Here is a 17117-nt window from a genome sequence, read left to right on the forward strand (position 1 = left end):
CAGACCCTTGCCTTGCTGTTCGTCCGAAGCGTGTCGCATGTTTCCTGCCCGTTGGGCAGATGCTGTTGTACAGATAATCAGGCCGTCTGTCCCCAGCAGCCCAGCATCCTGTGGGCTCGGCGGAGGCCTGGCGTGTTGGCGACTCTGCGGTCTGATCCCTCACTGCTGGCTGTCACTCCTGAGGCCCTGGCTCACGCGGTCTCCTGTCACTTCCTGGCCGCCGGCCTCTGACGTGCTGTGGCTGAGGGTGGCCTGTAAGTGGCCATTGTTACTAAGTCAGCACCCTTTGTCAGCCTTATCGTCCGAGGGGCCCTTCAGGCTGATAACTGGAGTTTCCTGGGCCAAGCGGAGGTGCTGGTGAGGGTGATAATCGAGTTAGCAGCCCCAGGCCCCGCTACTGTGACGGGGCGGGGGGGGCTGGGATGTCTGGGCGGCCCTGGGCGCGTCCCCTGCACTCCTGCATGGCCGAGTTCCTTTGTTTGCGTCTGTTCTTGGGCCTCCTGCTGAGGTGTGCGGATCACCGCCCCGCAGCCACCCACGTTCCCGCCTGTGCTAGGAGGGGGCCGCGCACCCCACTCCCCTTCCCCACAGTGGCCCGCCAGCCGGGCGCTGAGCAGGGATGCCGGGCTCCCCGTGGCTCTCCTCCAGCTCCTGCAGCATCTGCCCATCTCTTGTGCCTCACGTTTACGTTCAGCATGCGTCTTGTATGTGTGTCCTGGGCTCTGCTCCTGACTGGGAATGCAGGAGTAACACGGCCATGACTCTGGGGGACTTGCAGACCGACGGTGGTGGGGAGGGGACACTCAGTCAGTCACACAGGCAGGCACAAGCTCCCAAACTGTGGAGCGCTGCGAGGAAGTGCCGGGGGGTCTGGAGAGCGGGCCCGGAGTGGCCGTAGGCTCGCCAGCGGCTCTCTGGAGGGTAGGAGCCAGGGCCGGGCGGCTGGGCCTGCTTCTGGGGTCGGCCTGGCTGCCTTGAGCACGTCTGTCGTGGAGCCCATGCTGGGCATGTGGTGCTGGGTGTCCCTTCAGTACGGCATGATGTGCTGGCTGGAGTCAGCTGGAGACCTCTGTGGCTGTGGGCACTCGCGTCCACTTATGGCTGCCTCAGCTGTGTCATCAGCCGAAGTGGGGGTCATTTTGCATGAGCCTGAGTCCAGTCCTGAGTGAGAAGGTTCCCCGACATAGGCTCTGGTTTCATGGGGCACCTCTTCTCCATGATGCACCCATCGACGTGTACTGCTCTAGCCCCAGGAGAATTCCCGGCTGCAGACCTCGGTGACTCCATGATCGCCTTCAGTGGAGGAGCCCAGGAACTGTTGGGGACACCCATGGTCCCCTCAAACACTGCTCTGTGGTTCAGATTCGAGTGGCCACACCATTTCCTTTGCTCAGATCAGAGTTTCTAACTTTCCCTGTTTGTGAATACCACCTGTGAAAGTCACTCAGTCATGTCCAACCCATTGTGACCCCACAGACTATACAGGCCATGGAATTCTCCAGGCCAGAATACTGGAGTGGGTAACCTTTCCCTTCTCTAGGGGATCTTCCCAACCAAGGGATCGAACCCAGGTCTCTTACGTTGCGGGCGGAGTCTTTACCAGCTGAGCCACAAGGGAAGCCTGAATGCCATCTGGGCGCCTGTTAAATACGGCTCTTCAGGGCCCAGCCTAGGTCTCCAGGATCAGAGTCTCAGGGAAAATGCCTTGGAGACGGGTTTTTAGAATCCCCTGGGGTTCTTGGCAGATTTGGGAAGCCTAGCTTGAAAATAGAGGTTGCTGGGAAATAGCATGGAGGGAAGAGCTTAGCTTTGGAGTTCAGCAGACCCGCACCTGTGTTATCGCTGTGTGACCTTGAGCAAGTTACTTCACCTCTCTTGAGTTCTCTTGTCTCTGAAACGGCAGTGGCGAGTGCCTGGCACAGGCGCCTGTTACGTCACTGACATGCGCCTTGTGCATCTTACCTGCGTCGTCGTTGTTTGCTTTCCACGTCAGTCTCTTCATCTCCATGGTGGGTATGATGAGCCCGCCTCGTCCGCTGGGCTGCGGGACGCGGTGGGCTCCCGTGTGTGAGGCTCGGTGCAGACCCAGACAGAGCAGACTTGGAAGAGTCTGTTGCTTGATGTGAGCGTCCTGACGGCAAATACTTTGTCTGCTACCTTTGTCTTGCCGTGTTGGAGCCCTTCTCCTTTGAGAGCAGACGCCGTCCGTCACTGCAGATGGTTTCTTGAAAATCTTTCTCAGCTTTGTGCCACGGAAATCAGACATCTCCTCTTTGTTTTATGTCTTACTTCTTGTCTCCTTACCCTTGTTTTTGAGGACTGTGATACTGTAATTAGGAGCCGTTACTAAGTACCTTTGGAATATTAATGACAGATGAGTCAAGATGTGTGATGTCATGGGCCGAATGTAGTAGCCCAAAATTTGTAGCACAGATTTTTTGTGCTAGACTCTTGAGCGTTAGAGAAGAGTTTCAGCCTATAATCCCAGAGGGGAGAAAGGGTGGCAGCTCTATGCCAAAAATATTCGGGACCCACTAAACATTTTATAGGTGGGTTACGGAGAGGGCTGGCCCACAGCGGCACTCAGAGGCCGGTGGACCGCGTGCGTTTTTGTCGCAGGCAGGGCTGGGGCTGGAGCTGGGCCACTGTGGTTCCCAGCCCAGGCCCCTGCGTCATCCTGCTTCTCCACTCTCCCCTGCTGGAGCCTGGGCCGCCTGCTCTCCTGTTCCTCACCGAGTCCACTCTCCACAGCGTTTGTGGGCAGCGACGCGGGCAGTGTGGGGGAAGGCCAGTCAGGAGACTCAGGCGTGGAGGCGCTCAGGGAGCCGGGCACTCGGGGAGAGGTGGGGGGGGGCTGACCTGTGAGCGCCCTGACCGCCTGATGAGGGCGCACTCCTGGGGAGCGCTCCCCCGGAAGCTGGGCCCAGCTCCCGTCTGCGCCTTTGCCCCTTTCTTCACATAGGCTGCAGTGAGTGCCTCTGGTGCCGGCTCCACCCTGAGCTTAGAGATAGTCCCTGCCACCCGGGGAAGACGGACACACAGCTGGGCCGGGAGCACGGGTCTTGGCATGTGTGTGTGTGTGTGTCTGTGTGTGTGTGTGTGTGTGTGCGCGCGTGCGTGTGCATGTTGGCAGGGGTGCTGAAGTCAGGAGTGCTGGTAAAGGAGTCAGGTTTGCTGGGTTCAGTGTGAGCTCTCCTACTTAATATGACCTTGCCAAGTTACTTCACCTCTCTGCGCCTTCAGGGGCGTAAAACTCCTGGGCAGGTTCACAGGTCGAATAGGTAAAGCGTCCAGGACACTTCTGGCACTCTCTAAGTAGAAGTTATCAATGATGCTAGCATAAATATGATCATTTCTAAAAAATACGTTTTGTGGCGCGCTCTGTAGTTCTCGTCCACGTATTGTGCTTTGCTTTGATTGGTCCGTTAATGGAAAGAATTGGGGTTTCCCCACTTTGGCTCTGCTGGCGCCCTGGGAGGGGTGAGTCTTTGTGGTGGAGCCTGCTTTGTTCATTGAGCTGCTGGCCTCTCCTCGCTGGTTTTCAGCAGCACCTTTCCAGGGTGGCCGCCAGAAAGACCCTCAGCCGTGGGGGGTGTCCCCAGAGGGCCAGGGCAGGCGGGGTAGGAGGTGGGCAAAATCACCCAGCTGTTGAGAACCACTGAGCTAGCGTGCTGCAAATGTTGGTATTTAACTGCTTCTTTGAGGGAAATTTACTAATGTTTTGTATGTATTCTTTTAATTAAAGTGTAGTTGGTTTACAGTATTACTTTCATTGATTCAGTATTTTAATAGATTTACTTCATTTAAAGGCTTCTCTTGTGGCTCAGTTGGTAAAGAGTCTGCCTGCAATGCAGGAGAGCCCGGTTCAATTCCTGGGTCAGGAAGATCCGCTGGAGAAGGGATAGGCTACCCACTCCAGCGTTCTTGGGCTTCTCTCGTGGCTCACTTGGTAAAGAATCCACCTGTAATGCTGGAGACCCCCGTTCAATCACTGTGTTGGGAAGATCCCCTGGAGAAGGGAAAGGCTACCCACTCCAATATTCTGGCCTGGAGAATTCCACGGACTGTATAGTTCATGGGGTCACAAAGAGTTGGACATGACTGGAAGATTTTCGCTTTTTCACTCCACTTAAAGTTATTATAAAGTGTTGGTGGCCTTCCACTGCTGTGGTATGTTTTGAGCAGGCCCCTCATCTTGTATAGACGAGAGGGATGGTGTTAAGGGATCCTCTGAGCCCAGAGCACGTCAGAGCCTTCCTCTAGAGGGCTGGCAGCACCGCAAGAGGGCCGGGCCACACACTTGCCTTCTGCGGAGACAGGGCTGGGGCGTCTGTGAGGCCCAGGGCCGACGGCTCTGCTCTGGTCTGGGAGGTGGGGGTTAGCTCTGACCATGTCCATCTCCTTTTGCACAGCCCCTCGTAAAGCTCTCAGGAGAGGGGATCGGAGCGTCCCCTGCCTAGAAGAGATGCTGGCACTGCATCCGAAGGATGAAAGGAGTGCGCCAAGTGCCCATGTGGAGCGGAGGGAACCGCCTGTGGGTGGCCGGGAGGCGTGGGGCACCTGGCTGGGTTTAAAGGACTGTAATGATGTGTTTTTCTGCTCTGCTTCCCGACCTGGCTGGGAGCTCCTCAGTGGTGCGCTGTGTGTGGTTTGTCCTGGCACCAAGTCGTGACTCGAAGGTGGAGACAGGAGGTGTCGGTGGGCGAGAGCCAGCGCTGCTCTGATGCCAGTTTCAACCTCCACTCGGCCGTTTTTGACCGCTGTGGCCTCCAGAAACTTCGTTACCCTCTGTGACCCCAGAGCGTGCTGGGTGACCGGGTTGACTGTACCTTTTGTAAAGAGTGGGCGTGGGGATGAAGTGAGGTCACGCAGGGGCAGCTCTGGGCGGAGCACACACCCAGTGTGAGCATGTGGGCTCCTGGGCCCACTCTCTTGATTTTGTTGGGTTTCACCAAGGTTGCTCTTTTTAAAAAGGGCCTGCCATCTGAAAAAGCTCGCAACCACTGGCCTAAGAGAACTAAATCTGTGTGTGGGCACTTTGACTTGGCATGAACACGCGCAACTGAAATTTTAGTTCCTGTACTGGTCTAGGCTTTTGGGGATTTGTTCATTTGAAAGGCAACCTGAGCAGTGCTAAGGAACACGTTTGCTCCTAGCTTTCTGATGAGGGAGGTGAGCGGGAACCAGAGACACATGGCGGCCGGAGCCCCTGGCGCCTGGGGAGCAGGCAGAGCGCAGGGCCCGCCAGGCGTTGTTCTCAGCCCCTCCATGCGGCCTCTGGGTTTGATCTTCAACTACTCAGGCAGAGGGTGGGTGTTAGCTGCTGTGGGCTGGCTTGTTCATCCTCCTAGGGGACCTTCCTGCCCTGGGGAAGCCTGAGAGTTAAACATGTGTGTTTCCCTGGTCGCTGGCAGCTGGGGCTCCCGGCAGGAATCAGGTCCCATTTATGAAAGACGGGAGGCAGGAGTCAGGCGGAGACCGTTTCTTTCCCCCTTTGGGCTGTTTCCCGCTGACTAGTGGTGTCACCGAGACATGAGCCTTGCCTGTAGCATCACCTGGTGTCCCTGACCATGTGGCAGCGGCTGCGGCCTGCGTTCCGTTGCAGCGGCCCTGTCGCTCCCTCGAACTCGGTCCTTCCCGCGCAGCTTGGATGTGACCACTCCCCTCGTTCGTCAGTCCTGTTTTGTTCAGGGAGCCATTCCTGGGGCCCCAGTTTAGAGCCAGCTGCTTCAGCCCTTAACAGCGATTGGAAGTCATCTAATTCCTTGAGATAAATCCCTTTCTGCTTAAAATTCCTAGAGTGGTTTCTGTATCCTGCGCTGAAAACCAGTGGATTCAGGTGAGTACGGTGATAATTCTCTCCCCTAGGGGAGGAGACTGCAGCAAGAGGTGGTTGCATAGCTTCACGGGGTACAAAGATGGTCCGGGTTTGGACTCAGCGCTTAGGCTTCTTTTCTGGGACACAGAAGCTCATGCTTCAGAAGGCTGCTGGGGTTACAGGGGAGGAAGTGTGCATGCCTGTGAGGCGCCTGGCCCGTGGCAGGCCTGTCAGTGTCTATTTGTTTACTTATTGCCCGACTACGGCTTTGACCGGGTTAGAATTAGTGTCAGTAAATTGAGGTGTAACGTTGTAACTAAGACTTTTCTGTGCCATCTGCTTGCCAGTGTTCTTTTTAACTGAAGGATGATTGCTTTACAGTGTTGTGTTAGGTTTTGCTATACAGCAAAGTGAATCAGCTACATGCATATCTGTATATCTGCCCCCTCTGGAGCCTCCCTCCCCCCATCCCCCCATCCCGCCCCTCTAGGTCATCTCAGAGCTCCAAGCTGAGCTCCCCGTCTATACAGCATCTTCCCACTGTTTAATACTAAGCAGCGATTATAATAATATCAATATTAATATCAATAGTATCAATCACTGTTTAATAACAAGCAGCGATCTGTTTAATACTTTGCCTGTATTCCTGATGACTTCGATCTGGCATTAGTGATACACAAAACGCCTACTGTATATCTGAGCTGCTGGGGCACGTGTGCGCACACGCACTGCTGTGGTGCTTGGAGGGAGCAGTGATGGGCACTCTCTTGCCCTCCCGCCTGCTGGGCTGGGGTCTTGGGGAACCAGGCCCTGAGCCTCTCTGGGGCCTGGTGTCCTTGCTGCAGAAGGAACTGAGGGCATCCGCCTTTCAGAGCTCTTCTGAAAGTGAACACAGGGCTCCGGTCAAGGTGCTGAGCCCCGGTGCCAGGCTGGAAGGCACGGAGACGGGCAGACACACTGCAGGCGGCCGTGTGAGTCCCTGCGCTGGGCAGTGTGATGAGGGCTTGGGAAGAGGCAGGAGTGCAGCAGCAGATCCCTCAGGGGCCAGCAGGCCTCTGGAGCTGCCTCCCGGGTGCTCTCTGGCAAAGTCAAGGGAGCGGGGAGAGGCACAGCATTTCTCGGAAAGCGCCTTGACAAGAGGTGCTCAGGATGGAGCGCAGAGCTGGGAGAGGAGATGGGAAGGTGGTGGAGCCCAGAGTGGGTGGGGCTTCTGGGGACCACGGCATGTGGAGACCCCAGATCCGAAGCATGTAAGCACCACAGGGAGGAAGACACAGGTGTGCGCAGGGCTGCTGAGCTGCCTCCAGGAGAGAGGGCGGAGCCTGGAAGAGGCGGGGCCCGGGTCCCAGCACAAGCTGCCTCCAGGAGAGAGGGCGGAGCCTGGAAGAGGCGGGGCCCGGGTCCCAGCACAATGTGCGCACAGGGGGCGCTTCACCCCCTCGGGCGCCTCCCAGCTCTCAGGTCGAGCCGGCGAGCACCCACCCCTGACGCCACAGAGGCCCGCGCCGCCCCGGCTCGCATGCGGGGCTGGGGCAGGGAGAGAAAGAGGAGAGGCGCCCTGGAGACCCTGCAGGCTGGTGGTTGGAGCGCGCCTTTCCCCCAGGTGTTGGACTCATCCAGACCGCGTGTTCCAGAGCGTGGAGCAGGCTGGTTCAGCTCTGAGTCCCGAGGCTCGGGCTCCCGGCCGGGGAGACCTCGGCCGAGAGAGGTTAGACCCGGCGCCGCCTCGGCCTTGAGCCTGAGAAGCAGGGAAGGTCCCAGCAGGCAGGGCGCCCCGTAGGCGGTCTCCATTGCTGCCAATGAGAGATCTGCGGGGTCTCCAGTGCTCCCAGCCCGTCCTTCCTCCTCGGGTCGGTGCTTTCCCAGGCACGGGTTGACCCTGGCTCCCTCAGCGCAGGGTTTTCTGTCTTCCGATGTGAATTCCTGCACCAGATGGATTTGCAGTAGCTCAGCTCCCTCGATTGTGGAGTGCCTGCGCTTTGCTTTTCCAACCCCGGTTACACAGCTGGGCTCTCACCAGCTGTGGTTGTGACACCTGGGAGGTCATCGGCGGCCTTGACCAGAGATGTTTCTCTCGCTCCCCCTGCGCTTCGGTCTGAGGTTGCCCTTAAGGTGTGGCGACGGTGCAGCGGATAGGGTCACTCGCAGATGCGGGAAGGGAGCGTCTGACGGGCCCTCTGTCGGGACACAGCTGGGCTCGGAAGGGACAGCTGGGTCCCTGAGGGTGTGTTGCCTCCTTACACTTTGCTAGGCTTTGTGGGTTTGCTTTGCCAGCAAGTCACAGGCATGATAGTTTCTTCATCGACGGCCTGCAGTGGACCAAGCCTCATGCTAGGCACTGTGTTTCTCATCGTCCGTCCTTCCCAGGGATACTTAGCATCTGCCATTTGCCAAGACACCGTTCTAGGTGCTTGGGATTCATTTCTGGATGAAACAAGGACTTTTGTCCTCAGAGAGCTTAGACAGTGTTCTAGTGGGGGGGTGCAGATAATACTCACAGTGAATAAATGAATGAAGCCATGATAAGCGCTGTGAAGAAAATGAGAGAGTAGAGGCAGTGGGTGGGACGGGGCACTGGAGAAGGCGGGTTGTGGAATGGTCAGAGTGCCCAGTGAAGCCGTGCTTCTCAGGGGGACGAGGAGGGGAGGTTCTAGCAGAGACTTGAAGTGCGTCAGGAAGGCCATGAGCGCAGACCTCTGGGAGCGGAGCAACTTGGGTTGAGGAGGGGCGCGGGCAGGCCTGGTGCGTTGGAGGAGCAGTGAGGAGCCTGTGAGGTGGACCAAGTGAGCCGTGAGGAGGGCGCAGTGAGGTCAGTGGGGCCCAGTCCCATGTGGGCCTGAGCCTGCGGTCGGTGATGGCAGGGATGCCCGGACTTGGGCAGTGGGGTCTGAGCAGGAAATTCAAGTTTGGAGTTGTTGGCCTCGTCCAGGGTTTGGAACAGATGAGGTCACCGCTCATCAAGCAATGAGCCTGAAGGCGCGCGAGGGCTGAGAAGCCTGGGGAGAGGAGGTGGCCAGCTGGGGTGGGAAGCTAGGGGGAAGCCGGGTGGCAGGGCAGGGCGTGATCTGCTGGGCCCAGGGTGCTGGTGTCGGGGAGATGCGGGTTGACCCGTGACTCAGCAAGGGGCCCAGAGCTGTGCCAGTGGAGCGGTGCAGGGCGAAGCATCACCGGGGTGAAGCTACCGGGACGGGAGGAGGCAGGCTGGAAACAGCGAGCACAGCGATTCTTCCGGTGGGTTTTCTGCATCAGGGCCAAGAGTTGGGTGAGAGCTGGAGGGAGCAGCGCTATGGGGTTGGTTTCTCTTTTAAATGTTGGGGAAACCTTTGTTTTTGCTTTTGTCACTGTTTCTGCTCACCCTGTGAGAGAGAGGAGCAAACTCCGGTGCTTGGTCCTGGCGTTGCCTCCACAGGGGTGGTTCTGGTGCTCAGATAGAGGTGGTGGCTTTGGCCGGCGGGGCCATCCAGCGGGGCTGGCGGGGGAGCCGGGCGTGGGCACAGCTGTGGAGGCTGGACGTGGCCACCAGGGTCCGGAGTCCTCTTGTGTTCAGCGCACATAGATGACTCCATTGCTTTCAGGGCTGCTGGATTGTTTTTCTATGTGCAAACGTAGGTTTTAATCAACATATTTACTTTTTCAAAGGTCATTGTATCTTTCAGAGCAGTTGTAGGTTCACCGCACAATGAGGCAGCGATGCCATGTACCTGCCCCCCCAACGTGCACAGCCTCCCGTGCTATCAGCATCTCCCCCGCCCCACCCAGCACCATCAGCACCGAGTCCTTCGCTTGCATGAGGCTTCACTCTCCACACAGCAGGTTCCGTGGGTTTGCACAGACGTGTAACGACAGGTCCACATCATGGTGCCTGTCGTTCCGGCCCTGACAGCCCCTCTGCCCATCCCCCATTGTCCTCTCCCCCTCAGCCCCGGGACGGCTGACCTCTCTCGGGTCTTCATGGCGAGCATACGGTATAGAGCCTTTGCAGACTGGCTTCTCTCACTGACTCATAGGCCTTTAAGGCGCCTCTGTGGCCTTCAGTGCCTGCCTGGCTCGTCTCCTCTTGGTGCTGAATGCTCACGGCCTGGGAGATGCCACGAAGAGAGGTCCGAGGGGAGCAAGACCGGCACAGGCTGGGTGTGAGGTGTGAGGTGTCCCTCCTCGTCTGCATCCTTGGTCTCCGGGAAGCCGCCCTCCTCCGGCTGCTGCCCGAGAAGACCCTTTGGCCCCTGTAGCCCAGGTCCAGGCCTGGTCGCTCAGGGACGCCTCCGTGCTTCTCTGCGCGCACGCACCCTGAAGCGTTCCTGCAGTGCTTACCCACTCTCGGGAGGGCTGGTCCAGGCTCCGTGGGGGACCAGCCTCACGGGCCTTCTGTGACCTTCCGTGTGTCCTGAGGAGCTCGAGTACACATGGGGGGCTCACGGGAGACCCTGGGGGGAGCTCGTGTGTGTCACCTCAGCTGCCCCTACTACGGCTTTGGCTGCCCTCCTCCTGGGGGGCCATCGCCCAGTTGCTCCAGGTCCGGGGGCCCCCTGCAGCAGCACTCCCCAGAACGTGGAAGGGTCTGGAGCCCATGTGAGGGCAGCGTGGGGTCCACACCAGTAAAGGCCCAGACGTGCAGGGACATGACAGCAGCTGTTGTTTCCAGGGCTAGGGTGGGCTCGGCTGAAGAGACCTGCCTGCAGCCCTCGCTGGCATCAGAGGGCGCACTCTTCCTTGGCAGCTCTGCCTTCTACGCCCCCAGCCCCCGCCTCTGCACCGGCAGGGTGCTCTGCAGGGCCGTGTCCCGTGTGTGCAACAGTCCATCCGGCAAGAGGAACCATCTCATCTGCGGGTCGCCCCTCTGTCCCCCCACGGGCCTGCCGAACCCTCCTGGAGGACGTCCCACGTCTGCCCCTCGTGCTCTGGACGCTGTGAACGTGGAGACTTGCTGAGGTCCCCAGGGAAGGGTGGGGGCCCCCTTGCTGTGGTTCCACAGCTCCCTGCTGTTGCTATGGCAGCGCCATTGTGCGATGTCATTGTTGGGTGCCCCCGGAGGGACTCCGTCTCCCTCGTCCGGTGCTGGCACCCGGTCAGAACCCAGGAGACGCTGGTCAGGTTGCTGAATTCAGCCTCCTCCACTTCCTCTGTGGATACCTGTGGGGGCCCAGTGCTGGGGTGCAGCCGCCGACAAGCCCCTTCCCCCAGAAAGTGCCACAGGGCCCTTGTGGTCTCTTGTGACCGCAGGTTGTGAGAGATGCTCCGTGTCAGGCTTGAGCTGCTGGTGGGGGATCAGAAGCACAGTCTGGGGAGAGGAATGGGGGTGGTGGAAGGCCGGGCTGGGGGGCCCGTTTGGAATAGGGGAGTCAGGGAGGGCCTCGCTGAGCAGGGACAGGTGAGCAGAGGTCTGCACGAGATGAGGAAGGCCACGGCAGGCCCAGAGGCTCTGAGGCTGCCAGGGACTGGCCGGGTCTCTGAGGTATGTGGGCTCCGCTGCCCTTTCCCCACCTCCCTGAGAGGCAGCCGGCGTGGTGGGCCCCCCGTCCCTGGTCCATGGCGGCCTGTGCAGCCTTCACCTGAGGCGCCCTGCGGCGCTTACTGCTGGACCCCAGACCTGTGCTGTCCAGCATGTTGGCCACTGGCCACATGTAGCTGTTTAAATGGAACTAAAATGGGTATTTTGGCTTCTCAGTGCCACTGGCCACATTCCAGTGCTCAGTAGCCACACGTGGCCAGTGTCTGCCACACGAGACGGCTTGGATTTACATGTTCCCGGCACTGTGGGGCGTTGTGTTATCCAGCGCTGGTCTAAGTGGTCCAGATGACATCTCTGACTTGACTTTAAGCCTTTGTTATCACGTGTGAAAGTAGCACGTGGTGGTTGTAAAACAAGTGAGTCAGTAGGGAGGTGTGTGAAGCCCAGGGGAGCCTGTGGAAGGAGCCATCCCCGGGACCCTGTGGAGAGGGAGCTGGCAGACAGGGGGCCTGCCTCCTCCTCTGGAAGGAGGGGTGGGGCAAGAGCCACCTGCCGCGTGTTGCGGGTCTCACCTGAGGCCCGTCTGGCACTGCCTGTGAGCTCGGGGGTGAGGTTCAGAGTCCCCGATATGACGGGGGGAGCCTGCCTCTCCAAGGGGTGTTCTGAGGTGTCTTGTCCCTCCAGCGACTTGAGGAGGGGCGGTTCAGAGAGTGCCGTCCTGGAGCCAGAGACGTGACTCCGACCTGCCCTTCGGGCTGGGGCGGGCCCTGGGCTTCGTTTTCCTGAACCCTGGTCTCCTCGTCTCTGGTGTGGCAATAACCAGGCGACACACACTGCCTGGCATAGTGGTCAGTGCTATGCCCTGTCCAGAATTTATCAGGAATCTCTTCCCCGCTTCTTGGTTTAGTAAACGAATGAGTGAAGGAATGCTCGGAAGTGCCAGCTTGCCCAAGAAACAAGCAGCCAAAAAAAGAGAAACAAAGGGTTCCATTGGTCCTGGAGGGTGAACCTGAAGGATCTGTTTCACGTTACGGTGACTTGATTAAAGTCAGGCCACCGGCTGGTTTTTTGTGGTCTCACTAGTTCTCTGTTAGGTGGAGGAACTCAAGGGAACAGGAAGGTGTTCTGGGAAATCCCAGCTGGGTCTGATGATCTGCTTCCTTCTGTTTGAGGATTAGGAAACTTGTCTATACCTGAGGAAAGAAAGCCTTTATGTTCAGCTGCTTGCTGTTCGGTGCTGACTTTGACATGCCCGTTGGCCTCAGGTGGGGGCAGTCAGGGGCTTTTTGCTCCAGAGTGCTGGAGCCGGTAATCAGGAGCGGCTCTGTATGTGCCTGTTCAGTAACCGGACTATGTTCCTGGTGAACCTCATGGGCTGCGCTGATTTCTCTGCGTCGTTTCTGCCCTGGCTTCTGCAAGGTGTTCACGTCCTTAGCAGCTCCACAGCCATAAGCAAGGTAGTTTTGGGGAGTGGGGGATGAAGAGAAGGTCTCTGTTCTTTGCAAGATTCGTTTGGCTTCCTGACTTGATGCCACACCCATAGTGTCCTGCACTGTCGGGAAGTCGCGTGCTGCATCTTTATGGAAACTGAAGTTATGGTCAGCCTGGGAGGGTGACTCAGTGTGCGTTCAGGACACTCTGTGGGGGTACAAGGGCGTGGAGGAACCCACAGGCTGACCCATTCCTGCAACACACTTCTTCGGCTGCCAGCTACTCACTGCTCAGAAATAAACTTCCCTCTGCCCAGTTGAGTATAAGAGCTGTTCTACTTAAAAAATGTTAGTGGAACGATAGAGTGGTTAACACTGTCTTGCTCGGTTTTCCACCTTGAGTAGTGCCTATTTTAAAACGACTGCGTGTTTGCTTGTAGAGCCCTGGACACTCGATGTAGCTGACATTTAAACTCTGCTGTGCCTTCTGCATTTTTCATGTGCACGTCTTACTGGATTGCCACATCAGATCAGCTAGTTCCTGTTTATGTGAACTGAGCTGGGTCTGTAAGGGAGAGTTGTTTCAATTCCACTTCTGCTGATTCTCTGTTGTGAGTCGTTGTGGTTTGTCTCGGGATTCCTGTAAGGCTCTATATATGGAGGAGTGATGAGTCATCCAGATTTGCCTAATGGCCGTGGTAACCCCCCCTCCCCGCCACAGTCCACTTTCGCATTCATTCCCCTTTGCTTTCAGCCAGAGGCTTTTAGAATTCAAGCTCTGTGTACAGTGTTACAGGGAAGAGTGAATGTTTGTAGAGGTCTGAAAACTAGGGTTTGGAATTAAGTTCTCATTTCCTTTAGGTTTCAGGATTGGGTGGTTAAATACATTTCCTAGCAGGAGAGGAAAGAAGTGAAAGTGTTAGTCACTTAGTCGTGTCCGACTCTTCAAGACCCCATGGACCTGTAGCCTGCCAGGCTCCTAATTCTCCAGGCAAGAGTCCTGGAGTGGGTTGCCATTCTTTTCTCCAGGGGATCTTTCCAACCCAGGGATCAAACCTGGGTCTCCTGCATTGCAGGCGGATTCTTTACCATCTGAGGCACCAGGGAAGCCTAGGAGGGGAGGTCCAGGGTAAGAGGTCAGGAGGGCATGGGCTCTGCCTCCCAGACCACACCCTACAGGGCTGTGTCGACCGAAAAAAGTGCACCACCCAAAACTGAGACTTCTGTTCATTCCGTGGCGTTCCTGAGGACCATAGCCCGGGAAGGCAGCCTCTCTGATAGCTCTGATGGCCTGACTGTTCCAGAGAGATAAACAAGGAGCCAGGGTCTGGAGCTTTTTGATGGGAGAAAGAAACAACTTGTAGTCAAACACAAAAGATTATCGTTAATCACAGAAAGAAGATATCTCAAGTTAATGGGTTTTAGAGCTTTTCTACATATGGGAAGATGCAAGAGTCTGTGCTGATTGAAACCATCGCTTAATTATCCAGGGCCAGTCGTCTGGTTCTCTCCACCCTGAACCCCCCAGGGTGCACCGGAGGGTCTTCTGCAGTAGCTGCTGGCCGGATGGTAGGCCGCGTTCGTGTTTACTGGGGTGGCGGCTCGCATGGTTTACTGGGATTTACATGGGTTTACTGGGTCGCATGTTTTTTGTTGTTGTTGTTCACAGGTGGAAGAGAGCCTAGTATGAGGAGGAAGAAGAGGGCAAGCGGCCAGTTAGACGAGAAGGAATGTTTCCCGGTCAGCCCCCACCCTCGCATCTGACTGTTTACTCTGAGCCTTTACCCTGGAACGAACAGGTTTCATTCTTTTTAGAAGTTCCTTTGACAGCAGTTGTTTTTAAAGCAGAGGAAATTGAGTGGTGGTGAGAGATTATGGAGAAGGAAATGGCAACCCACTCTGGTGCTCTTGCCTGGAAAATCGCGTGAACGGAGGAGCCTGGTATGCTACAGTCCGTGGGGTTGCAAAGAGTCAGACATGACTGAGCGACTTCACTTTCACTTTTCACTTTCAGAGTTTGTGGGGAGAAGACATAAATACGTATTTGCTTAGGTGAATACTAGCTGTTGTAACAAACTTGAAACATGTTTGAAGACTCAAACACAGCGGGGGTTCATTTCCACTCTCTTCTGTGTCCTCCCCATCTCGGGGCTCTGTCCATTTCAACCTGAGGACTCCAGGCTCCTCTGCATCAAGCTGGAGAGGGGACAGAGTCTGAATGTGCTGCATGTGGGGGGTTTCCTGGGGAGCGCACACTTGAGGGGGTGCACATCACCCCACTCACAGCTTATTGGCTGGCGCTCTGACCTGTGGTCACACACACCTGTGACTTGGGCTGGAAAACAGGCCACTGCCTGGATACAGATTTCTCAGGACGCAGGTCAGGTGGTCTGGTATTCCCATCTCTCTAAGAATTTTCCACAGTTTGCTGTGATCCACACAGTCAAAGGCTTTGGCTTAGTCAAATAAAGCAGAAGCAGCTGTTTTTCTGGAACTCTTGCTTTTTCGTGATCCAGCAGATGTTGGCAGTGTGACCTCGGAGCCTTGGCTGGCTGTTTTTCTCCACCCGTGGCCACACACACCTGTGAAGGAGGCTGGGAAACGGGGCCAGTGCCTGGATAATGAGGAAGTGGGTTTGGTGAAGAGCGAGGAGCCTTGGCCGGCCATTTTTCTGAATCATTTTTCTTGATCCCCTTTCTTCATAAGAAGTAATGCCTGGGGTCTATATGTTGAATGCTCTGTCACCCTCTTGCTTAAATAGTAGTTCTCGCCATCTGCAGCATCAACACCTCAGTGCCTGACATGACCCAGGGAGCATTCTGCATCCAGCCCCTGTCCTATGCCACAGCCACAAAACCCTACCAAAACGTGACTTAGAGTAACAGAGACAAAACGTGACGAAACGTGACTTAGAGTTCTCCGGGGACTCCCCAGGTAGTCCAGTGGTTAAGTCTCTGTGCTTCTAAAGCAGGGCACACACATTCCATCCCTGATTGGGGAACTAAGATCCTGCAAGCTGTGCGACTCAGCCCCCGCCCCCCCCCCAAAAAAAAAAGTGAATTCTCTGAGCCAGCATGGGTTACCCCTGCACTTTGGCCTGCTATGCTGGCAAACTCTCGTTGTCCCTCTGAAAAACCTCCTCTGATCAGCTGTCCCCTGCCCAGACCCCCTCATTTGGATCCACAGTCCGTGGTCTTGTTTTGCGACAGCACCCACACCCTCTGCAGCCCCTCACCGTGAGCTTCCTGCGGGTTGAAGGCAGGGGCTGCGTCTTAGGCAGCTTATTTGTTCTGGTTCTGTTTTCCTGGCCAGTGCAAGCGCTTAGTAAGTGTTCAGTAAATCCTTTTAAGTGAATGAGGGATAGATTGTAAATCTAAAAGAGTAATAAAGAGATCTGGAACACTTAGCTCTTAAAATCTAAATATTTTTCTTCTCAGCTTTGTTATTGTTCTAGAATTTGAGAGAAGCTCCCCCCGTCAACAGTTTGAGCTCCCGCATCAGGTCACCCCGCGGTGTAGGTTTCAGATTGCACGCGTGGCGTCCACACTGGTGGTGTCTGCGAAACTGGCGTGTTCTTTCTGGGAGGTTTTTGCCTTTTGTTTTTAATGGTAAACCTTCTTTTACATGTTTTCCCAAAGCTTGTATTTGTTTAGAAGTATTTAGGCAAATTTTGACCTTTTATGTTATCATTTTGTTTTTGTCGTTTCCACTTTTACACCTGCTGCTGATGTTCCTCTTTATAGTATTTCCCTACAGACTTTCTCTGAATTTTATCCATAAAAATGTGTTATCACCACAGCTTGATATCCTGCCTTTTTTTTTTACTTATTGAAAACATTTTCTCACACGATTAAAAATGAATTGTTCATACATACTGGTGTCTTTGTGGTGGTATTCCATCCTGTGAATCATTTACTTATCCCATAATAAGGAAATGGCTTTTGTTCCTACTTTTTGGTGATAAAATGGGCTGAGGGCACCTCAGTGCGCACTGTGTGCATTCCGGGTGATTTCCTGGGGCACAATCCCAGAAGTGCTGCTGCTTCCTGACCGCGGCCCTGACCCCGGGTCGGCTCTGATCTGCCGCCTCCCGAGGTGAGGATGAGAGCCTCCGGGAGCCCTCTGTCCTGGCTGCAGGTTGATGGCAGCGAAGGTCCAGCCCCTGCTGTGTGAACGAGGAAACTCAGTGAGGGCCGGCGGACTGTTAGAAGCGTCCATAGCTCTGGCCTCTGGTTACTGAGTTCAAGTTTGGGAGGATTTGTCCTTCCACGTCCTGCGGTCTGCAGACTGCAGAGACTTTGGCTTCCTCCCTTCCTTTCCTTGGGCTCCCCTGGTGGCTCAGATGGTAAAGAATCTGCCTGCAAAGCAGGAGACCCAGGTTTGATCCCTGGGTTGAGAAGATCCTCTGGAGGAGGGTATG

The 17117-nt window shown here is 56.1% G+C and overlaps 1 protein-coding gene across 3 annotated transcripts in view; it reads left to right on the forward strand.

Moving 5' to 3' along the window:
• Positions 1 to 17117, forward strand: part of TBC1D14 (TBC1 domain family member 14) — a 109244-nt gene that overhangs the window by 11364 nt on the left and 80763 nt on the right. The gene's annotated exons all lie outside the window — the stretch shown is intronic.

Source organism: Bos javanicus, chromosome 6, assembly GCF_032452875.1.
Source record: "Bos javanicus breed banteng chromosome 6, ARS-OSU_banteng_1.0, whole genome shotgun sequence".
NCBI lineage: Eukaryota > Metazoa > Chordata > Mammalia > Artiodactyla > Bovidae > Bos > Bos javanicus.